This window comes from Ambystoma mexicanum, chromosome 14 (genome assembly GCF_040938575.1).
Source record: "Ambystoma mexicanum isolate Mex_15411 chromosome 14, UKY_AmexF1_1, whole genome shotgun sequence".
NCBI classification, from domain to species: domain Eukaryota; kingdom Metazoa; phylum Chordata; class Amphibia; order Caudata; family Ambystomatidae; genus Ambystoma; species Ambystoma mexicanum.
The window spans coordinates 319223492-319248862 of record NC_090940.1 but is presented as its reverse complement, the minus strand read 5'-3'; positions in this window follow the sequence as shown (position 1 = coordinate 319248862).

Below are 25371 nucleotides of genomic sequence, written 5' to 3'. Positions count from 1 at the left end.
GAAGACTGTAATTTCTGGAGACTTTTATGGTATAGTGCTGTGTCACTCCACTCTTTACCTTCGAACGTTTTGCCCAATTCACATTCCCATCTCTCCCAATTCACTTTCTTCCATCTCTTTGAATCTTTCCAGTTCGACCCTGGAGTTACGTTCCATCAATATCTCACAAATCCTTGAAATTGTGTATCCTCCCTCCAATGCACTAAGCAGAATCTCTATTTCCTCGCTTCCTATGGTCTCTTCATTGATGCTCGGCCACCTACCCTTTAACATACTTATCACCGTACTATGTAGCAGGAATTGACCTTTATGTATACCCGTAACCTCCTGTAGCTCTGCAAATCTCATCAGCCCCTGTTTGTTTCGCAGGTCTCCGACCGTAACTATGCTGCATGTTTCCCATTGTACTCGCACACTTGTCCCACTACCTGGCATATCTGCCATTATCGCCGCTATGGGGGTCTGTGGTGAGAGCGGGTTTCAAATCCCATAAATTTACAGGTCCTTCTCCAAATTTGTATGCCCATTTTCACCAGGGAAGGATGACTCTTGTTCTCTAGTGGGAATCCAAATCAGGTCCCGGAGGCATCCCTATTTAATGGATGGTTGTAAGAGAATAGTTTCCGTCAAGGGATCGTCCGCCAACCCTTGCACTACATACTTCAAGCCCCGAAGTTCATAGGGCCTCTGCAATACATTCAGTGCCACTATGTGTTTCCCTCCTTACCATAGGAAGCCCCAACATATTTTTTCGAATTCTCAAAAGAATTGCTGTGGAATGTTATACAGGACATTTCCAAAAGAATGCATGAGCCTTGGCAGTGCCACTATTTTTAGTAATGCTGCTCTTCCCACCATAGACTGGGTAAAGTGCTCCAAAACTCCATCACTTTCACTAACCCTTTTTTAGCCTGTAATGTGTTGAATTAGTACACCCTCAACTATCGGAAGGAGTTCTTGCTTCATGGCAGGGGAAGGACTGGCAAGTCCTCCCCTGCCACAGTCGTTGTCTTGGCCAGTAGGAGTAGACATGACTTACTCTTGCTTATTCTGATCCCTGTCAATGCACTAAAGTTGTCCAGCACCTCCAGCACATATCTATCTATCTATGTATGATAGCTTTTATATAGCGCTGTTTGCCCATGGGCCTCAGAGCGCTCACAGGACAGACAACCAATTATACAGCCAGTAAGATGGCGAGGTGCCGATCTTCAAGAAAGCAAACGAGAGTGAATGCAGGTTACACTGTGCCATCGTCAAATAACCAGGTCTTGGGTTGCTTTTTAAATGTGTTGATGAAATCACATTTTTGTAAGGCTACTGGGAGAGCGTTCCAGACCAGAGGGGCCCAGAAGTTGAAGTTGGTACTCCCAATTCTTTTAAAAAGTTGACGGGTTGTAGTAGGTTGTGGTTACCATTTGACTGCAAGTTTCTCCTGATGGGAGCTTTCTTTATTTTGTCAGACGGATAGATTGATGCAGTACCGGCTAGACATTTGAAGACCATAACTGCGCCTTTGAATTTTATTCTTTGTCCAACCGGTACTGGTAACGAGTGGAGATTCCTCCTGGCAGTAGAAATCTTGAAGCGTCGGCTGAGCCCATTGATGGCCCTGACCGCTCCATTCTGAACAGTTTGCATCTTCGTTATATTGGATTTTGATATGGCAGGTTTACCTCTGGGTTGCTCAGGTGCAGTAACATATCAGCATACATGGACACTGGTCCTCATTACGAGCATGGCAGTCTGGAAGTACGGTACCGGTAAGCATGCCGGTACCGTACTTCCTGGACCGCCATACTACGAGCTCTGCTCGCGGGAACCGTTTCACCCGCCAGGTTTTTCCTGGTGGGTGTAACGGCACCCGCGAGCAGAGCACGTTGGATGCACCGGCACATGCAGAGATGTACCGGTGCATCCAACGTCCCTATCCCCATTCAGCCCTATGGGGCAGAATGGGGATGAGGAGGCCCTTGATTCCGGCACCTGAAAATGGGCAAGTACCGGGTCTGCCTAACTCGGCATGACCTGGTTGTTGCCCATTCATGGGTGCCGGAAAAAATGCAACTCCAGCGGCAGCCATGCCGTTTTTAATGCCACAGCTACCGCCAGAGTTATAATGAGGCCCACTATATGCTTTACCCCATCTATTACAATTCCGGCGTCACTATATTCCTGCCTCAAATAGGCAGCTAAGGGTTCCCCAGCTATAATATATAACATAGGGGACAGAGGGCATCCCTGTCTAGTACCCCTATACAGTTGCCATTTGTCTGAATACATGCTCCCTATCCTGACCCTGGCCATCGGTTTTGTATATATTAGCTGTACTCACTTCATATACTGCAGCCCTATTCAAATCCTTACCATAGTGGCATACAACCAATTTCAGTGGATGGAATCAAATGTCTTGGTCACGTCTAGTGAAGCTTAAGCACATTGTCCTGCGCTGTCTCTCATGCTATAAATTATGTGGTGCAGGCTTCTCTGGTTCTCCGCAATGTGCCTCACTGGTACATACCCTGTTTGGTCTTGATCGATCAGCGCAGGTATTAATTTAACAAATTCTGTTTGCCAAGATTGCTGTGAGGATCTTGGTGCCTTGGTTCGACAGTGACTGTGGTCTGTAGGAACTTCAGTCTATATCTACCTTGTTCGGTTTTAGTAGTGGGATTATCAGGGCTTCCCTCATGCTATCAGGGAGGATTCCTACTTCATAAGCTTCATTATACACCTTGGCAAGTAGTGGCACCTATGTGTCCGAGTAGGCCTTATAAAATTCACCTGTAAGCCCATCTGTGCCTGTCGCTTTCCCCGAGGGCAACATTCTGATGGTGGCTAAGACCTCCTCAGGGGTTATGGGCGTCTCCAGTATGTCTGATTGTTGTGCATCGAGATGTGGCAGAGCAATAAGATCTAGGGTATCCTGTAGTTCCGTCTCCTTATCTATCTCGGATCTGCGTATAATGCCACATAATACTCTGAAAATACTTCATTAATGGCTGCCTGCGTGTTTACCTCTTCTTGGTCTATGCTTGAGCATATTGGGGATCTTTTATTTTTGTGTTTATACAGCCAGGCTAGCATTCTACTGGGTTTATCTCCCTGTGCGTAACTCCTTTCTGGGTATCTCGCATGATTACATTTCCCCAGCCTGTTCCACTGCACTAGGCATGATTGCTTCAATCAGATTTCCTCTTCCACATGTTCCTGGTCTACTTTAACCTCCTTCTCCATTTCCAATAATTGCTCTTCTATGTTTTTGAGGTAATTCACAATAGATTTCTGCACTCCCCCTGAGGCCGCTATCATTTCTCCCCTGATGACTACCTTGTACGTTTCCCAGACCGTGCTCACCTGTTGCACACTTCCCTCATTTACTGCGATAAAATCCACTGCACTTTTCCTAATGTGCTCATTAAATGTTCTATCGAATAATGATTTGTTTCTCAGCCTCCAGGCTGGTATGGGTGCTCTTGGGGCAAACACCCTCCATTTTACTGAATATGGGGAATGGTCTGACAGGACCCTAGCTAAATATCCTGCCTCTGTAAATTCTGTTGCATGTTCTTCTGCTGCGAACAAGTAGTCTATTCTTGTGTAAACATTATGTGGGGGCCAAATAATGGGAATATTCTCTATTCTCTATTATCGCCATGTTGTACCCTCCATAGATCTCTTAACCGGGAATGCTTCAGGAGCGAGTTTAACACCTTGTCTGGGGGGGATGGCCGTTTATGTTTAGCGCCAGATCTATCCAAATCTCTGCCTCATATCACTATTCCATCTCTGTAAGGACCCAGCCTAGCATACAACAATCTGAAGAAGACTATGGTGTCATGATTTGGTGCATAGGTGTTCACAATGCATATTTTTCGGTTCTCCAGCATTCCATGTATCATAGCCATTCTATCTTCATTGTCCGTCTTAGTGGTCAGTACTCTAAATGGAATGGCCGGTCCACCCAAATTAGGATCCCCCCCTTGCATATGTCGAATATGTAGAACCAACCAGCACCCCGCCCCACGCACCCGCCAGGTTTCTTTTGTTTTTGTGCATCTAAATGTGTTTCCTGCAATAACGCAATCCCCACTTTTATCCTCTTTATATACATGCTTACTCTTCTGTGATTAACATAGTTATTTAGTCCCCTGACATTCCATGTCATGATTTTCACTGTTTCAGCCATTGTATTTCCATACCCAGGGTACTATTGGGGCCTGCCGTCTGAGAGCTATAGTAGGAATTGTATGCAGTGTATTTCCAAATTTGCCAGACCTCCCTCCGCTATCCTATCCCAAGCCCCCTCAACTAACAACAAACCAAACTCAAACTTAACTTGTCCGGCTGTGCTAAGAACGCTAAGACTTCCCTGTTTCCGCGTCATTCGACCTTGTTGATAGACTAGTCTCCCGGCGCCCAACGGGCGGGCACTGCTCAGTAATCCTGAAACTAACTTTTGTGGGAGTAATGGGTCTGCACGTAGTGTTCCTCCTACCAGGTTTCTGTGGTTACACTCTACTGCTCCTGCTATTATTTTAAATTATGTATTGCTTCCATTCGTCGTAGTTGCGACTCTTTCAGTGAAGTCAAAGCATATCGTCTCACTAACGTGCATGTCAGTGCATCTTCTGTTCCGCTATGGAGGCCTACTCAGGATCTTCTGGCTCTTATCTAAGTGCGTTGACTTTGCTCTGTGGTCTCTGGGATCTGAACGCTGTCCATCCAATCTTGTGCTTCCGTCGGTGTCTCGAAGAAAAGTACTTTGCCATTGGGGATTACCTTTAATTTTGCTGGGTATATTAACATATTCTTCAGGCCCGCCTTTCTGAGCCTTGCTTTCGTTGTGATGTATTGAGCCCTTCTCTTTTGCACCTGGAAGTTGTAGTCTGGGAATACTGAGATCTTCACTGAGGCTCTTTGTATTGTTTCTCCAGTCCTGGAAAAGGCAAGGATGTTCTCCCTGTCTTTATAATTTAGAACTTTGGTGCACCTGGCCGTGGCCTCCTGATGAGGGAGCGGTGCACTCTCCCTATCGTGAATCTTTGTGTAAGTTCCTCCACTCCTATTTCCTGTAGCAACACGTTTTCGACGTATGTAGTGGGGTCACACCCTTCCGTTCCTTTGGGTAGCCCCACAATTCTTATATTGTTTCAGCGTGCCCGACCATCCGCGTCCTCAGCTCTATCTTCCAGCAATTTAACTTTCTGTTGGAGGATGTTGATGTCCTTAGTTGTTTGCACCCTGACCACTGTGTTTTCTTTGTCTTGTTCTTCCAATTTTCCAGTGCGTTCCTCTATAGCCCTTAGGTCTTGTCGTAATAGTCCAACATCAATGCCCACAGCATCGATCTTAACTTCCAATGTCGCTTGTTGCGCCGCAATTGCCTCAAGGATCTGTTGGTTACCCAAATCTGCCATGTCCGCCAGGGGCAACGCATGTTCTCTCTCTTTATCTCCGCTGTCCCCCTCTTGTCGGTGCGCTTGGCCTTTCGTGAAAGTTTCCATTGTAGTCTGCCTGTTCTTAGATTTGTTTCCTTTGGTCGCCATTTTCCACCGTCAGCCCTATTTGGAATGCCTGTATCTGTTTCTTCTGAGGGGACTATCATCCCTTATGGTCACTTGTCCTTGAACTTCTGTCTTGCCTCTGGATTCGTATACTTGTACTCTTATTTGGCTCAGGGCCACCTCTGTTGTCGGCCCTGCTTTGTTTTGTTAGCTTTTGGTGGCTTCCTTGCAATGTGTCAAGCTGGGGGTACTAAGCGCAGTGTGTGATGTTGTCTAAAATTTGCTGGGATTTGGAGTCCCGTCTTTATTTGCCACTAACCAGCCTGCCCCTTGGCCTTGCTCTGTGGTCTTAGCACACTGTTCTTTGTAGTATCTGATGCAATGTTAGTTGCATCAAAAAAGGTGTGTCTGCTAGTGCCACATCCTTCAAGTATTTCCACTTTACTTCCATGTGCCGGATCAGTAAGGGAGCCTGGGGCCAACCCTGATAGTCTGCGCTATTGTGTAAGCATGCCTCGCTTTTGCGTGTCCTCTCTTATCCCAAGTCACATCTGTGGTCATCTGATCGAATTTTTTACCCAGGCTGCAGCTGCCTCAGGTCAAGATTGTGTGTGGCTGTTTCTTCGTCACCCATGCGCTTTGCGTCTCACTGTGGGGAGGATCCCTATTTTATTGCCTGTGTGTGGCAATATTGCTCAATGGCGGTTGTGCAGCGTACTGTCCTTTACTGCAGTTGCAATGTCCCTGGTGCACCATTTTTGTTTGATTTCTCGCCCGGGTCTTTTTTGCACGAGGGCCTCTCCTGACTGTGAGCTTGTCCTCCGCTCCTTGTTTGGCCCCTCCATGCTTAGGTTGTAGCACGTGGACTCAGGCACACTACTTATTGTTTCCAGTAGATCATGTCTGTGGAGGGTGGGGGGGAGTCCTCACCCCAAGGGAGGTGTTTTCACTTAATAGTTGCTTTGGATCGCGCCCTCGCAAAGTAGTGCTAACGTTCTGATGGTAGCGGGAGGGAGCCCTCGGCAGGCCGTTATACTATGATGGCAAGTGTGCAGGGCATCTCACACCCACCTACTCCTTACGGCTGACTGTAATGCAAGTGCCTTCCCCCTCTTCACAGCTCCTCTCCAATCCCTCTGTCTGTGATCACTGCAGCTGCTATATGGGGACAGGCCGCCGTCGTAAGCGTTGCTCCAACTAATTGTTTATTTGTCAATGCCGCAGTCCGCCTGCTCTCTGCCTCCCGGTGCCATCCGGGTCACTGGATTGTGCTGCCGGTCTCCCTCTTTACAGTCGCTGTGGCCATGGTGGCTGCCTCATCCTGTCCTCTGCATCGCGTCTGCCGTGTTCTGGCTGCGCAGCTCACTGGGTCTCTGGTCTTCCTTTGTCCGTGTTAAATTCAGCAGCGGTTTACCGAACACCCTAATCTGTTGTCCCATGTTGCTGCTCCGCCAATTGGTTATTCCGAGTGTTAGATGCACACACGTTTTCCGATGTTTCAGCTTTTCGCCTGTGTTGGTGTCTCGCTGCTCGTTTCGCAGCCGCTCACTTTCTCCGTGCCTCCATTTTCTGCTCTTCACCCACGGCCCTGCTCTGGCATGACCTTTCTCCCTTTGTAGAGGCGTTTGGGGCTTACCACTCGAACATAAGCCTCTCTGGTGTTCTTAGCTGCTGCTTCCCTATTTTTTAGTTGTAAAACTTGTTATATGGAGGTTCTCATTATACGGATCTGCAGGAGCCTCTAGTGAGCGCGTCTGTCTCACATGGCTGGTAGCTACGCCCCTCAGCCATTCCCTCTTCTTATTATTTTTCCTCTGTACCTCCCCTACTATCACTCTTTCTGCTTCGTTGAATAGTGCATCCACCTGCTGTTCTGTATTCTTTTCAATGTGTGGTATGTATTTCCTTTCCCCCTGTTTGTGTACCTTCTCCCTCCTGCACCTCTATCCCTCTTTTCTTCTGTTGTGTCTTTGTCCCCTCCTGCGCTTTCCCGCTGTGGGTTTGTATATCCCGCCGCAGGTCGCAATGTCAGATAGACACCGTAGGGCAGGGGCAGAGATCTTGACCCACCCCCTTCCATTGTCCCCTCTCCCTCCTTCTTCACTTGTTCCCCTTTTGTTTCTTGGTATAATGTCCAGAACCCTAATATATAATATAGTCTGCCTGCTTTTCAAAATGGAGCCCTTGTGTTTTGTTAATAAGTATGAAAATATGTTCCCTGTTATTCTGCTATCGAACGCTCCTTCTCCTGGCCACGCAAGGAAACACTGTCAGCAGTCTCCGGGACCCACTAAAAATTATACTTTAATATTTGATTGTGGTAGTGTGGCAAATTATTGCACATTTAGTCGAGGGACTATCTAAACAGGCCATTATGTCCCGCTCTCTGGGTACCCCTCCTCTAAGTCCCACTTACCGTAGACACTCCTTCCTACTCTTCTTTATATAACTTTTTCCTACGACACCCACACTCGCCCTTAATCACTCGTCTCTCCTCCTTTCACTCTGGCCTTTTCCCAAGGCCCACCCACTGTCATGACCACTGTGAGGGGGCACAAGTTGTGCCACAAGCAGGCTCCCACCAAAACCCTGAGGGCCTTAAAACCAGTGTAAAAGGGCTCCTGGAGCCAGTCCTAGCACCTTTGGCGCCAGGCTCATATGTAGGAAGGAAGGGCTGTTCAAACTAGGTCCCATTTATGTACATGGGCCTTTAAATCCAACATGGAAGCATCCACACAGTCTAGTTCTAAGAACCAAGCCATGCGGTCTAGTGTTTTGGGTGTGGCAGGCCTGGAACTACATTCCCTGGTACTACTTTACCTGGGCTATATAAACCACACCCTGACTGCAGAACACGCTTCGTGTTATTCTGCCACCAGCAGTGTGATGCTCACCGTGTCCAGCTCCTGGTCTTCAGCATCTTCCTGTAATCCAGCAAAAACAAGAACAAGATTATTCTGTTTTACCTGAGAAAACACCATCCAGCACTCAGCATCTCAACTGGGCTGCAATCTGTGGAAACCGAGAGAAGAAGAAACATCACTCACCTGTGAGTACTAGCTTAAGGACTTCTGGCGAACTGCTACCACAGCTGCTGTTCGAACATTGCGACCTGCAATAACGAGAAAGGGAAAAACAATATTAGAACGCGCGCTTCCAAAACATCGAATTCCATCAGTCTTACCTGAATTCCATTGCGCTATGCCACGCTTCCATCCAGACTACCAGAGCAACATCTGCAAAGGAAAAGAGACATATTCAGGTTCGCTTTCAATATTAAACAACCGCACACCGATGTTCTTATCTTAATGGATTCCGGGGGCCTGTTTTTCATCGCGCTCTCATCCACTCGCAGCACCACAGCGGCCTGTGAGGAGAAGAAGAAGAAAACACAGGTTAGCTTTAAAAGACAATAAAGGCGATGGGCTTCGCGCTTTCTCTTACCTAGAAACCTGCCTCTCCATCCGGCATGCCAGCATCAAGACCTTCGCGCCTGAAAAGAAGGAGATAAAGACATTAACGAATTCCCACCATAAACAGAACAAAGACTTACAATTAACAGACCTACCTGCCTACCAGCAGATTCGGGGTCACAGACGGCCTGGGCCCAAGGAAGGCGTACTACACCAGTGAAGCAACTCGGGCAGCTCACCATCAAACGTCAAGCGCCCCTGCACAAGAAATGCAGGACGGATAGCTCACACTACAAGTAACTAAGATTCATTATTCAGCACTGGTCAACTACGCACCCTGGGTTCCAGATGCCCCCAGGGATATCAGGTGAGCGTAACACCCACTCACTCTCAACCGTCACACTGGCATTCTCCTCAGGCCCGACTACTCGCTCTGTGTTAGTAAACAACGGCCCTTTCCACAGGCTCACCTTTCCCTATGTTAATCAAGATAAGCACAGAATCCCCCCTCCTCCTCTCGCACACGCCTAACGCTACAACGCCAAGTGCACTATTATACACCAGGTACCTGTCAATGTTGATTAATCCACTACGAGTCGGGGGGCGTGGCTTGGCGCCGATGGCGAGCGGTAGCTGATCTGCCGAGCTCCGGCCGAGACGCCATTTCCTGATCCTTTTTCTCCGGCTCACGTGCGGCCCCAGCCCTTGCAGAGGGATGTGCGGTTGGGGGAAGCGGTTCTGCATCTGAATAACTATTGGGCCCGCCGAATTGGACCCCCAGACACAGCTGCGGCCCCAAAACGGCTCTTCCCCCTCCCGCTCTAGTCGGATCCAAGATGGCGCCTCGCATTGCATAGCGGAGCCCACGAGGCGTATCCCTCCCCCAGCGGACTTCCAGGCCTGATGGGGAGAAGCGGAAGCACGAGAAAGTAAAACGGCTCCCCCCGGTGCCGTCCATCTGACAGAGGACTGGCCCGGCTCGGGTCACTCTACCGATCCAGCCCCACAAGAAAAGGCGCGCGGCTTTCCGCCCACCCTTACTCTTCTGAAACTCGCCTCTGTGGGCCGCACAACCAGACACGGGGCAAAACACAGCTCACGGCCCGAAATTCGGCTAAGCAGAGGGCCCCACTAGCAACTCTGCGAGCGATCTATCCTTTGAGGCCTAGGACATCTGCAAACATCACCTCAAGATGGCCGCTAAGAATAAGTCCAGAGCCGCCACCATGGACTCCTTTGTTTCCGCTAAGGTGAAGACCCCCGCTCTGGCCGGGGCCGGCTCCTCTGAAGCCGCCCGGACGAGCGAGGGGGTGGCCGCCGATAACCACTCGCAGATACTTGATGCCATAGCCTCGTTAAAAACGCACATTGACTCTAAGATCGACGAATTCAAAGTTGAAATTCAACTGATCCGCCAAGACGCTCGCAATTTAGCAGAGAGGGTTGCGACCGTCGAACAGTCGACGGAGGAAACATCCACAGCCACCACAGCCATGAATTCAGAAGTTGCCCTCCTGAAGAGGAAAGTTGCCTTCCTGGAGGAAAAGGCAGAGGAGGCCGAAGGCCGGGCCAGACGGAGCAACATCAGGATCCTGGGTGTCCCGGAGGGGAACGAGGGGGCAAATACCACATCCTTCGTTGAAACCCTTCTGCTGAAAGAAATAGGGGCCGGTAAACTGACCCAGGGATTCTCAGTCGAGAGGGCCCACAGATCCCTCCAGAGGCGCCCTCCCCCTGGGTCGCACCCCAGACCTATAATCGCTAAGATACTGAACTTTCAGGATAGAGAAACTATCTTACGGCGATCCAGGGAGGGGGGGCCCATCGAAAGAGGGGACTCCAAAATCTCTATCTATCCGGACTACACGCAGAAGGTTCAGAGAGAGCGGAATTCATTTGTCCCGATAAAAGCTAGGCTCCGACAACTGAACCTAAAATACAGATTGCTATATCCATCACGCCTCAGGGTCGTCTACAAAGAGCGGCTGGTATTCCTTGATAATCCAGAGGCAGCCACCATGTGGCTAGAGGATAATAACCTGGCGGATGGCAAGGACAACTCACGGAATGAGGCCTAACCCCCCCTGATCCCACAAGCGACCCCCAAGTAACAGTAAGAATCATCGTACGTGACGCTGGAACACAGAAGGTAATCCAACTTCAGTTTTTCACTCGGAAACGGCCTCGCTCGGCTCCGCCGCCAGGCCCTCGCCCCACCCCCAGCGTAGAATTCACCCGGTCTAGGCACCCGCCTGACCCAGCTCGCGCCCGACCCCCGGATGGGCTCCGACGGCTCGAGAGCACCTGAGCACCACGACAATGTTGTAGTCGCTGGGCGCACCAGTTTGAGTTCTGTTATTAGTTTTATTAGTTGTACAGTCTTCATGCTTCTTTCGCCAACAAAGCCCGAGATGGGTCCAGGACGTGACCCCGACGACTGGAACTTAGTGTTGTTCCCCCCGCAGCCCACCTACGGAGGACTAAAGCAGAGCCGGACTCCGGAGACCGAGTCCCGCATTACATCCGAAACTCAGACCCGATGGCGGCACAGTTCACTGTGATGACATGGAATGTGAGGGGTATGGGCTCATACCTCAGACGCAATCGTATACAATCCTATCTCAAGAGGAAGAAAGTTTCGATTGCACTCCTTCAAGAGACTCACCTCACGATGGAGGCCATGTCCAAGATTGCAGACCGATGGGCTGGGACTGTGAGAGGGTCCCCCTACTCCAAATATGCCAGAGGGGTGCTAATATGGATAAGCCCGGATGTGCCCTTCCGGATGGAGGGGAGTGAAAAAGATAAAGAAGGGAGATACGTAGTGATTTGGGGCACAATGGAACAGACCCCAGTCTGCTTGGTCAACTCCTACTTCCCACACCACGGAATACCGGCGTACCTCGCCACAATGATTACAAAGCTGATTCGGCACCGGGACCGCACCTTCATATGGGGAGGGGACTTCAATTGTGTTGCTGACGCAAGTGCGGACAGATCGCTGCCCCCCCCACACCCGACCAACCTTGCTTCCCGTGCCCTGAGGGAAACTCTGGAGCAGCTCAATCTAGTGCACATCTGGAGGGAACATCATCCGTCTGACAGGATTTACTCCCACTACTCAGCCCCTCACGGAGTCCATACAAGAATTGACTACCTGTTCATTAACAAGGAGCTCGCCCCACATGCTGCAGCTACAGAGTACCTGGGGCGAACGATCTCCGACCACTCCCCACTGACCATGCTATGGCAGTTGAGGGGCCCCAGACCCCCGATCCCCATGTGGAGGATGCCGACTGCAGCACTTGAAGATCTCGAGTTCAGGGAAGACCTTGCCGAAAAATTGGAAGATTACCTGGAAATCAACATGGGGTCGGTATCCTCCTGGGGCACATTATGGGAAGATATGAAGGTGGTGACCAGAGGTGAAATTATATCGAGAGCCGGTGGTACTCGCAGGCAATTGCAGAGAACGCTTGAAGCACGAGAAGCTGAGATCTCCCGGCTAGAGTCTGCTCACGACAACTCCACAGAGGCCGAGAATAAATTGAAGGAAGCCCGCGCAGAATGTCAACAAGCATGGGAAAGACTAGAGAAATTTGATTTCACCACACACAACACCCGATCCCACAAAGAATCGGATAAACATGGGAGATTACTGGCCTGGCTCTGCAAGCGGGAACACCCCAAACACCTCCCAGTGGAGATACGGAACGCCGATGGGACATCCCACACGACCCAGCTGGGGATCAATGAAGCCTTTGCCAAATGTTACACTGAACTGTATGCTCACAAGACGCAAATTCCTACTGAAGACATTATAGACACACTTGAGGAGATAGAACTTCCCCGCATCTCACTCGAGCAGAGAGAGGAACTGGAGATGGAGATCACTCTTGAGGACGTACAAGGGGCGATCAGGTCCCTCTCTAACAACAAAGCCCCTGGCAGCGACGGCCTCCCACCTGAGTTTTACAAGGCGTATGAGTCCATCCTCACCCCAGTTCTCCACGAGGTCTACCAGGAGGCATACACGAATGGGATTCTCCCCAACACCATGAAAGAAACCATAATCGTCCCTATGCTCAAGCCGCACAAATCGCCCACCGATTGTGAGTCCTACCGCCCTCTGGCCATGCTAAACTACGATGCCAAGATCCTCACATCCATATTGGCTCGCAAGCTGGCCAGAGTGGTGGGATCCATCGTCCATGAAGACCAGAACGGATTTGTGCCTGGGCGCAACACCACTGCTAACCTCAGGAGGCTACAGCATGTAATGGCTGAAACATACGAGAGGGGCGAGGACCTGGCGGTGTTGTCGCTCGATGCTATCAAGGCCTTCGACTCCATATACTGGGAATGGATCAGGGAGGTCCTGAGAAGATTTGGCTTCGGAGGGGGCTTCATCAGGTGGATCGAGGTCCTCTATAATTCCCCAATGGCGAGAGTGAAAACGGGAAGAACGGTATCAGCAGCCTGGGAAATACAAAGGGGAACGAGACAGGGGTGTCCGCTATCGCCCATGCTGTACATACTGGGCCTGGAACCGATTGCATTGTACTTCAGGCAGCAGCTTTTCGACGCTGGTATCAAGGTGGGCACTGTACCCCACATAATATCTCTATACGCAGACGATGTCCTCCTTTACCTAAGCACTCCCGAGGTTAACGCACCGACAGCACTGGAGGTACTAGATAATTACGCGAAGTACTCGGGGATCCGATTCAGCAGAAGGAAGTCCTCTGCCTTCCCCCTGGCGGGCCTTCGCAACATTCCAGAAAGCAAACTTCCAGTGATAGGAATAGGTTGGCAACTGGTTAAGTTCCGTTATCTGGGGATCAACGTAAGCCATAACCCGCTACTCACGCACAAACACAACACTGAGGTCGCCATCATGAGTCTTCGACGCTCTATAAAATTCTGGTCCAAGCTCCCATTGGCCAGGTTGGCAACTGGTTAAGTTCCGTTATCTGGGGATCAACGTAAGCCATAACCCGCTACTCACGCACAAACACAACACTGAGGTCGCCATCATGAGTCTTCGACGCTCTATAAAATTCTGGTCCAAGCTCCCATTGGCCATGGTGGGCAGGGCAGCGATAGTCAAGATGATCGTACTCCCCCGATTCCTATATTTCTTCGTGAACATTTGCCATTACGTTCGACCGCCCTTCTTCAAGAAGCTGGAGGCTATCATCAGGGATTTCCTTTGGGGCCCCCACAGGCACAAACTGTCACTATCTGTTCTCTCCCTGCCACATAAAGAGGGTGGAATAAAGCTGCCGGATCTCCAGTTATACTACCTGGCCGCCCAGCTGAGTCACATAACGAAATGGCTCTCAGACGAATCTTCGGCTGAGACGGAACTGCTGAGGCAATCCTCGAACAATGTGATCCCCAAGGAGACCCTGTGGCATCCTACACGGCAATCCCTGGTCACCTCGCAACTGATTGACCTGTGAAGGAAGATATGGGCCAGGTCCTGCTACATCAGGAGAGTACAACACCCATATTCTCCGGATAACCCCATCTTAGCAGACACCTGCCGAACGGATGCAGACCTCTCCACGGCAAGGAGGTGGGAAGAAGCCGGCATATACACGTGGGGCGACATGTACGATGAAGGGGAATTCAGGGACTTTGAATCTCTTAAGGCCGCCGAAGGAATACCCCCGGGCCAGTTCCTCTGGTACCACCGCCTTAAACAGACTGCCAAGAAACAGTGGACCGGCTGGCCGGAGGAACCCTCCCCTGACCCTCTACTTCAAGAAATGCATGACCTCTCGGATGGCTGGAGACCAGTCTCCAAGCTCTACAGCAGACTATGCGACAAACCTAACCCTAAAGGCAAAGATCTGAGAGCGAAATGGGAAGCGGACTTTGGGACCCCGATCACGGATAAAGAATGGGAGAGAGCGCTAATATTTCCCAAAAAAGTGTCCAGGAATACCAGATTCGGTCAGATTCAACTGAACGTCCTGTACAGGACATACATGACCCCTCATAGGGTCGCCTCCTTCAATAAGACATCCTCCCCTGCATGCCCATGGTGTGGGAACGATAAAGCGGACATGATCCACATGTTCTGGACTTGCACTAAGGCGATGACACTATGGTCCAAAGCCAAACAGACTTGCATGGACGCTGGAATGACGAAGTACAAATGGACCCCCGGCGAGTGCCTCCTGGGGAATTACCCCAGACCTAGCAAGTCCAAGCATGCTGTCAGACTAATGGACATCTCATGCATCCTGGCTAAGAGAACAATTGCAATGGCCTGGAAGACGCCGTCGGGCCCCAGGCATGAACGGTGGCTCAAAGAACTCGAGAGATGGACAGTAGCAGAAACCAGGGCCTGGCAAGAAGGAATCACGTCAAGCGGCGAAACCGAATGCGGCACCCTGGAATCATGGAAGGCCCTCCTCAGAGACATACGCTTCAGCGCCGACTACAAACCCCCCTGAAATCTCGCAGCATCATACTGACACTATCCCCTGATGCCAGCACTGGAGGGACAGCCCTCATATGCGACCCCCCTGCATCCTGAAACTCTGGGTCGCAGGCCCTAACCCATCCATCCACTGTAAATTCGCTGTAACATGAAGACTATTGTTGATTTGTTTGTTCCCTCCCCCTCCCCTGTTCCCCTTGCACCGCCCCCTCCTTTGTTTGAACCACCGTTTGATTTCTCGTTGTATTGCACGTTTTTTTTCCCACCAAAATCAATAAAATACGTTTTTTAATCCACTACGAGTCAACACCTCATGATAATACAAACAACTCTAACTACCTCATGCGCATCCCTCTCTATACCTCCAAAACAACGATAAAAAATGACACTGCTCTATCCCCAAATGAAGCAACAATACAATTGCTGGTGCTACGCGCAACTCCCGTCTAACAGGGTCCGCCTCTTACAATGCACCTCTCCTGCTCTACTGCAGACAGGCCCACACCCACTCCGTATCGGGTGGTATGTGCTCAAATTGAATAATACTAAGAATAATCGTCCTCCCACCTGGAGGATTTGTCCTTAACACCATAAAATACAATCCTTCTCCCCGCCGTGGGCATGCAACCCCGATGCAGCGCTTTCTTGCATGGTTACACGCACGTCCTAGAGATACTAGAGTCCCCTCGGCACCAAGCCTCCCTTTTGGGCTCACTCCTCCCCCTGAGCACGGTGGCACTTCGGACCAGGCAGACCTTTGTGAACTCGGCGTCTGCAGGGCCTCCTCTGTGATGGTCGTAGATCAGGTCTGCGGTTGCGAGACCCGTGCCCCCAGGGAGGGGCGGCTGGAATACTCTCAGTTAACAAAGAGAACTGAGAATCTCACTGGGGCCTCCATAAATGTATCAGGGGTCTGCCCAGAGCTCGTAATAAATAGTTACCACAAGTAGTCCAAAAAGGAGCGCACACTGGGCAAGAAGTAACACTGTTCATTACAACTGGGCAAGCACAAATCAAACAGAACAGTGGAACAGAACTGGTTGATGAGAGCTGACAAACTGCTATACAGCAAACATCATTTTTATACTTTTTTTATTTTTATTTAAATTTTATTGATTTTTAAACAAGGATAAGACATACAAGTGGATGCGTGTTATGCTCGGAGGGTTACATCAAAATATTATATCGTTCTACATGAGTAACATTTTAATAACACATAAATGTCCCGACCTAATGGAAGGTTGTTTTATACCCTTCCCCTGCCCCCTCCAACCTCCTAACAGTGCTCCTAGTTCTTCCAGTTCATTGGCATGTATTGTGGTGATTTGTAACGGGCGACGTGACGTTTATTACTGATAGTCCTTTGGGTTAAGAGTTGATGGCTGAGTTTGTGACAGGCATGTTTAGCTAGTAACGTGTCATGTGGTGCTCAGTTCATGCTAGGACGGGGTATTTTCTAAAGTCCTTGGTGCGTCGGATCAGCCCCAACCGAGCCTGTGATGTAGTGATTGGCAAATTCGCACCAGGCTTCCTCGTGACGTGCAGCCTTGTCGTGGAGGGCTGCCGTAATTTTTTTCATTGTGTAGATGTTTGTTGCGATCTGTAGCCAGTCCCTTTTAACTGGAAGGTGTGGGGATTTCCATTTGATGACCAGGCCCGCTTTCGCGGCCAATAGGAGAGGGGATGCCAGTCCTTTTATCCTGATTAATTCATCGTCCTCTTCTTCAAGACCAAAAAGAATCAAGAGGGGGGGATGGTTCCCTTTCTATACCGTCTAACTGTTTGATCCATCCTAGGTCGTGTCCAGAATTGTCTCGAAGGGCGTGAGCTCTCTTTGCGTTTTGGCCTTCCACTCCCTTTTGGATAATAAGCCTTTCAATCGTAGATACAAGAAGATCGGGATCGGATGTAGTTGGAGAGCTTCGTCTAGTTCTGTACTTGTTATGAATTTTCCATCTCTCCACAGCTGTCCGACTCTCTCAAGTCCAGCATCGAACAAAGTTTGGTATCTGGCGTGTTCAGGGATTTCCTCTCTGATCCCGGGGGACCAGAGATGGCTCAGAGGAGGATGCCACATGGTGACTCCGGACATTCTTTTCCCTTCCTTCCATATGTTCCATATTGTTCCCAGTATTGGGTGGTTGCGTAGTCTTCTTATAAGTTTTGGTCTGGGGACCCATAACCATTCTGTGAGAGTTGCGGGGTGTGGGATCAGGATTCTGAGTTGTGCAGCCTGGTAGTATCGCTCAATATCCGGAAGGCCCACTCCTCCTTGATCCTTTGGTAGTATCGGGGTTTCATACGGTATCCTTGGTTTCTTTCCTTTCCATAGGAATTCAGATATTACCTTCTTTACTTATTTGAAAAATTGGTCCGGGACTGTGATAGACAGGACCTGAAAAGGGGTATAGGAAGTGTGGGAGGCTCACCATCTTGATAGCGTTTAGATGTCCCATCCAGGAGATTGTGAGCGGTTTCCATTTTCTGAGATCTGCTTTAAGGGCGTCGAGGAGTTGGGGAAAGTTTGCTTCATATAGGTGTTCGATATCTCTCGTTATATTGACCCCCAAGTATCTTAGTGTTGGGCCTCTGATGATTAGTCCCAGGCGCTCAAGGTCTACTTTTTGATCCGGGGTGGGTTCATGGAGCGGAAAAAGGATAGATTTGGTTTTGTTCATTTTGAAGTCTGACAGTGCACCATATTCTTCTATAAGGCGGATCGCTTGGGGGATCGATGACATCGGATTCAGCACATGGAGCAGGATGTTGTCTGCGTACAAAGCCAGCTTATACTCTCTGCCGTTTACTCACATCCCCTCCAGGCCGGCGTTTGTTCGGAGCGTTTGCGCAAGCAGTTCCAGCGATAGCGTGAAAAGTATTGCCGAGAGGGGACAACCTTGTCTTGTTCCTCTACTGAGGGGGAACCAGCGGGAGTACTGGGAGTTCACTACAACAGATGCTTGTGGCGCCATGTAGACAGCCTTAATCCCTCGTCAGAGAGTAGGGCCCAAGCCTATTTTCTTTAGTTTGGCCTCGAGGAAGTGCCATTCAACTCTGTCAAACGCCTTCTTGGCAGCAATTGAAAATAATGCGGGCGTGTTTGGCATCTTCTTGGCCTTGTGTATGAGGTGAAGGGTCTTCCGGGTAGAATCCACGCCTTGTCTGCCGATGATGAAGCCCACTTGGTCGTTATGGATTATTGCGGGCATGTGTGATTCGAGCCGCGCGGTGAGGACTCTTGTATACATTTTGGCGTCAGTGTTTAGGAGAGAAATTGGGCGGTAGGATGCGCACTGTTTGGGATCCTTGCCTTCCTTGGGTATGACCGTTATAAGCGCTTCTGAGAAGGATTCGGGTGCAACGCCGGATTAGAGGATGTTATTGAAGAGGTCGTCCATGAATGGGAGGAGGACGTCCTTAAAGGTCTTGTAAAACTCTGCTGTGTAGCCATCGTTTCCGGGGGTTTTCCCCGCTGGAAGCCTTTTAATCACCTCTTCAATTTCCTCTCCTGTGATGGGGCGTCGATGGCTTGTGCTATGTCCAGGGGGAGGCTTGGTAGGGATACCTTGTTCATATATTCTGTGATCGTCTCTGGGTGTGGGGCGGCATCTGAGGTGTATAGTTTCTCGTAGAAGTCGGCAAAGACTTCCGGGATATTGGGAGGACGGTTTCCGTGAGATGCTTCTTCGGTCTGTATAGTTGGGACCCATCGCTCTCTGCATTGCCCCCTGAGTCTTGCAGCAAGTAGGGCACCTGCCTTGTCCCCATATTTGTATTGTTTTTGCTTTAGACATTGGAGTTTGCGCACGATTCTACCCGTTTCTAATTGCCGCAGTTCTTCCCTCTTGTCTTTGGCTTGCTCAATTTTTTGGATTCTGTCGGGGCCGGAAGATTGGGCGATGAGGTCCAGTTGGGTGATTTCGGTTCGGAGCCTGTTTTCTATGAGTTGGCGTTCTCTTTTCTTTGCTGCCCCTTCTTTAATGAGCATTCCTCTCCAAGTGGCTTTACCTGCCTCCCATACCGTATTTACGGAAGTTTCGCCTGTATTGTTTTGCCAAAAGAATTGGGTGAGGTCCTGCTTGAGTTGATCCCGAAAGGTCGGGTCCTTTAAGAATGTCTCGTTGCATCGCCATTTAGAGCTTCTCCGGGGGAGAGCCATCGGATCGATGGTGGCCGTGATCATCTCGTAGTCTGACCATGTTACGGGAGATATACTGGATTCGGACATCGCCTCGTGAGTTCTGAGTCCCCCTCTTTCCCCCAAAAATGTTAATAAACAACAGCAACTTTTACTCTTAGGTGGAAAATGTAGTGATACATGCGGTTTCCGGATTCATCGTCCACCGACTGCTCATCCCTGCCCTCCAGGCGGCGGGTCCATTGTGGGTCAGACACCGCAGCAGGGGTGTGCCGGGTTCCCGGATTTTGGTAAGTATCCATGCAGTAATATCGTGATAGTCATCACTAAGATTTGGGACATAGGTGAACTGTGTCATTTGTTACTGTCTGGTGAGCAGTTGGGTCGTCTATACTTTCTGGATCCCTTGACTCTTTTCCTCCTCGGGCCCTGAAGCTCCCATCTCGCTCTGTCCTGCTCAGGCTCCTCTCGTGCTCCTTCTTTTGGGCCTGTTCCAAGAAGATTTGCGATACACTCTCGAATTTCCTCTTCAGAGCGAAGTTGTATCTTTCTGCTTCCATGCTCAAACGTGAGGGAGAAGCGGCATCCCTACCTGTATCTCGTGCCTTGGTCTTTGAGCCATTTCGTTAGGGGGCTACAGAGACGTTGCCGGGCCAGGGTGAGCGAGGATAGATCCTGGAAGATGGTGATCTGAGCCCCCACGAGGGTGAGGGGGCCCCCGGTCCTGGCTTTCACGAGTATCCTTGTTCTGTCCTGATATCGGTGGAATCTGGCGAGGACTGACCTTGGGCCGCCTGTGGGCCGCCGTCTCTATGTATTCTCTCGGTTTTAGGTTCGTCGATGTCCTCATCTGCTGTCAGGATTTTAATGATATCGTGTAATGTTTGTTTGAGGTCTTCTTCTGTTTCCCCTTCGCGCTCCGGAATCCCGAAGAACCGTAGGTTGTTCCTTCTTTCTCTATTTTCTAAATCGTCCATCTTAAGGCGAATTTCATCCTCTCTCTTCTCTATGTTACGTATCCTGAGGTCCATTTGGGCTTCCAGGGTTCTATCGAAGCTTGATTGTTCTCGACGCCCTCCAGCATCTCCACAATGTTATCCACTCTCTGTGTCATCCTATCGATTTTGCCGCCGAGGCTAGCCCCCATGTTTTTAATTTCACTCAGGAGGGCAGCAATGTCGCCCTTGGTGGCTGCTGCACCCGTCTCCGAGGCTTCCAATGACATTACGGTTCTGGGATCAGGGTCCAGAGGAAGCGGGGTATATGTGTATCTGGCCAACATGCTTTTAATTTTCATATGGCACTTGTTGTGTGCGAGGAGGCACATGCCCTGAGTGTGGGGGCCCTACCCTCTGCACTACTATATTGTATGGTTCTTGAAGTATGATGTGGGTCGTTGTGCAGGGCCTCCCGTGGAACGGAGACCTGTGGGTGGGAGGAGGCACACGCCCTGGGTCCAGGGGCCCTACACTCCATTTGTGTTGGCATCTGTCGGCGGGCCCAATGCGATTTCAAGGGTTCTCCAATGTTGATGCGGGCCTGTGCGTAGGCACTGGTGGGGTTGCGTGGGAAAGATCTCTTAGCTGGGGTCTTTAGCTCCGGTTATACTTCAGGGGGGGACACACTTGGGTGCTCTGTTTCTCTTCGTCGTTGGTCTGCCTGTCCGGTTCTGAGAGGGACAAAAAACTGGTGTTTGCCCGTATGTGGGGGCCCCACCCTCTGTACTGCCCTTGCTGCAGGCACGAGCTCCTTGCCTTGTTTGCTGTGGCCGTTAGTGGTATGCTTAACAGGGATTATATGGGTAGTCCATCAGTCATTTGCAGTAGGTCCAGGGCTACCAGTTATGGTGTTTTGGCAGGGTGGACGGGGTCTGGCTTTGCTGTGGGATGCTCCCAGGGCAAAAAACTTTGCATTGCAGGTGGGAAGGGTTTCTTGACTTGGAGCGTATGGGGGGTGTCAGATGACTGCTGGCTCTCTTATGGCGGTGCCTGCGGGAAGCAGTGCCTTTATAGGAGATGCCGAGCGCATCGGCTTCACAGGATGGTGTACTGTACCCCTGTGGGCGGAAAGGGAGTGTGGCAGAAGGTGTTCTGTAGGCCGCTTATGGTTGGGGGCCGTTTAGTGGCACATAAGGTTTTATGGGCTGTTCTCTAAGGCCTGGATTGGCGTTGTGCGGGGCACGGGGGTTGGTGGCAGGGCCAACAGCTCCAGAAGGGTGTTGGGATCCCCCCTTCGAGTCCTCTGTGCTATGCTCGGTGGGGTCCTCCGGGCCTTCTGGGGCAGGGGAGAAGACAGAGCCCAGAGCGTGGGTGCCCCGCCTCGGGGGCCCATGCGTCTTGACGTGTTGTGGGGGGCAGCGCACGTAGCTAAGGGCCCTCACAAGCCCGCGCACCGCTGTCCGCAGTGGCACCGGTCGTGTCCTCAATTGGGTTGAGGGGCGGGAAGTGTTCTTCCCCCGCGGCCCAAGTACTGCTACCTGTGCCCGGGCCTTGGGTGGGGGGCGCTCTGGGAGGCGACGGGGCCTCGGGCTGAGCGGAGCGTCTCCGCGTGTTCCAGGGGGGGGGGCACTCACACTCTCTGTCGCTCCACGTTGCGGGGCGCCGGGGCCCGGTGTCACACGGCTGGCCGTGTAGAGTGTGCGCACACGGCCGCCTGCAACGGGTGTTCTCCCATCCCACAGGGGTTGCGGGACAGGCGATGATGCGGCGACTGCTGGGGGAGGTGCAGCGCGGCCCGTACCTTCTGCAGGGGTTTGTTATCAGTAGCTGGGTGCCTGGGGTCCCGTTCAGCCACAGCTTGCTCTCTGTCCACTGCGTAAATCGCTGGGAGGGGGAGGCACAGACTGACAGTCTTTTCTCCGGGAGGGCTCGTCCATTTTTCCCCGAAATTTCGCCCAGTGGGTGGGGGGTGAAGTCGTACAGCTTGGGCGGCTGTTGTTATGCTCGGGGGGGTTAAAAGTGGGGGCTCAAGTCACTTTTGGGGCCCGTGGGTCTGGAGCTCATACAGAGGTGTTCCTCATCCGTGCGCCCCCTGGTGGCCAACCCATTTTTATACTTATAATACAATGTTCATAGTAGTGGAAACACTTGCAATTCAAACTTCACGTCTTTGGGGTTCCCACGAAGCCTATTGGTTCAAATATGTCATACTCTTATAGCTAAACATACGTTAGTGAAACATGATTGGAGCAAACAGATCTGCCCTCTCTTAGCTCATCTCCTCGCTTTGTGGTGCACAATGATTCCCACACCTCCTACAAACAGTTTGCAATTGATCAAAACATTTATACTGACCTCCGGTTCTCTATTAACCTGCCATTGGTCAGCACCATAACGGAAGGAACACAAGACATCCTGAATTTGTGGGAAGGGAAACATTCACACAGCACCTGCAAGATAGCAACCTTCACAAACATTGTAGTGGGCAGTCTGAGGGCTGGTTACTTCCCAGAGACAACGAAACATACTGTCTGATTGGTTCTTCAAGGAACATGGCTCCATTCCAGCTTCCGTTCTCATACCCGCTAGCTAATGGGCAATTAAGACTGCCTCAGTGTTATGTGCGTGTTTTTCTGGATCATGTTCCCTTCTCTAGTTCCCATAAACATCTGTGGGACTGGTTCACCAACATTGATTACATTGTGTACAAGCACGTTACAAATAAAATATCATATATCATATCATATATCACACAGTGCTGTCTCAATGACTTTGGTCTGCTGCAGACGAGCAGCTTGAGTTCAGCTTCCCCCCCTCCCTAAGCTGTGGTTCACGGGTCATGTGTTTGATGCATGCTTTTAGGGTGAAGTCCAAGCTGTGCCATCCTAATAGTGTGTATTTACCTGTAGTCCCTTCTTTCTTGTGACTACGAGTTCCTTGTGTCGATGTTATTAACAGGGTATCCCACTCCCCTTGTTCCCTTTCAGGCCTGATTCAGAAAGATGACTACAACCCCCAGTGTCCCCTTGTTTTTTTCTCCCAGGCGGTATCTCATCCCAGCCCGTTTATTCCCTCCATTTGTAGGTGCGCACCCCTGTCTGACGCTGAATCGGCGCCTTCATTACACGACTATGAGGTAAATTTACAAACAGTAAATTCAATTTAATAATCAAGGCAGAGATCGATCTTCCCCCAAGAATACAAATAGGGATAAAACCTAACCTTTGGGGACCTCTCCAGATCCCTGTTGAACAAAAACATCTAGAGGAGGCTCCTCCACAAAAACAGATGCCTGCCCCCTAAAGAAATAGAGCCACCTCAGGAAGTCCAAGAGGAGGTGTTATCCTTTCCAGCTAAACCGACAGAAGGCTGGGTACCCGATCTTGACTTTGATAATTTTGAACAAAATATTAGTTTTACTGAGGAGGAGGTTACCAACATAATCCCAGAGATAACAGAAGATTCAGAGATTGCTACAATAGAAAATCTACTAATGCAGGTAACCGCTCAAACCAGGCAGGATCGTATCATTGCTTCCCAAAGACTCATATAGCCCCATGGTGTACTGCAACCTTACAAAGAAGGGGAAGACCTGCAAAATATTTTTCTCAACTTTGTAAGGTTGGCTTACCAATTCCACTGTGGAGTTGATTAAAAATGCGTAATCTGGCTTCTCTGTTAACAGGCAAATTACAGAATTCCTACCAACTGTTAAACCCTTTGGGTACTGCTGCTATTGACAAAATAAAACAAGGATTGTTGTAAAGAGTGGGTAAACAGATAGTTTTTATAAGCAAAAACTGAGAAATATATGGTTGAACCCAGAAGAGACACCTATAAAATTGGGGGACCGAGTACAAAACAATATGGCTTTATGGCTTAGAAAAAAATCCTTACACGAGGTACTAGAAGACCTGAATATCGAGCAATTTGTACATTCTTTGCCCCCTTTTATCTACAAAGGGAAGCCCTTCAATTACACAGACCTACTTTAGCATTGGCTAAAGAAACAGCCCAGAATCATGCTGAGACCCATACACATTTAAAGGGTCTACATTGAACTGAGAAAAGAGAGGAGCTCGGATAGCTCCCATAAACCTGTATTTAAATATTTAGCAAAATCTATGACAAGCAAAGATATAGGAAAAATAAAACCAGAGGAGGGCCGAATTTCTAAACCCACCGCTATCACTTGTTTCTCTGGTGGACAAACAGGACACTTAGCCAGACATTGCCCATCAAATATAAAAGAAGACCCAATGGAAATTGATTGTGATGGGACATGATTGGGAGGGAGTTAGTTTATTCTAAGAAGCCGACTTGGAAATTACCAGCAATCGTTTTTGTGGGGTGACACCTTTTCAGACCCATGACTCCACTACAGTAAACTGAGTACTAGTTAAAACCTTAATGGACTCAGGCAGCAAACAAACAGTAATAGAGGGGCAATTTAATATTCTCAAGGGACCTTAGAAGGGGAAACCCTATAAAGATTAAATGTATCCACTGAGACAACGAGGTATATCGCAAGACAACTGTCAAAATACGAGTCCAAGAGGAGTCAACCCAATAAATGCTGGCATTATTCCCTGTGTGTCGAAACCCTTCAGAAAAAAGCTAACAACATGTTCTTCCCTATTGGCCCCTCGAATCCTGAGATACAAATGGTTTTATTCCAGAAGGGCTTGTCTGAAAATGGGAGTTCAAATTGGGAGGGACAGTTCCTATGTAGAGGAAACCATCAGTAAACCTCAAAATAATAATGCTTGTGCAGGAAGCCTGATCTTAAGGGCAAGAGTATGTAATGGATCCGGTGGAGTCATCACTGATCTCCTGGTGGTAAACTCCTCCCTTGTGGCATGGGGACGACAGCCGCTACCTGATCCTGACCCTAGGGGCGGCAATATGAGGGAGAACCACA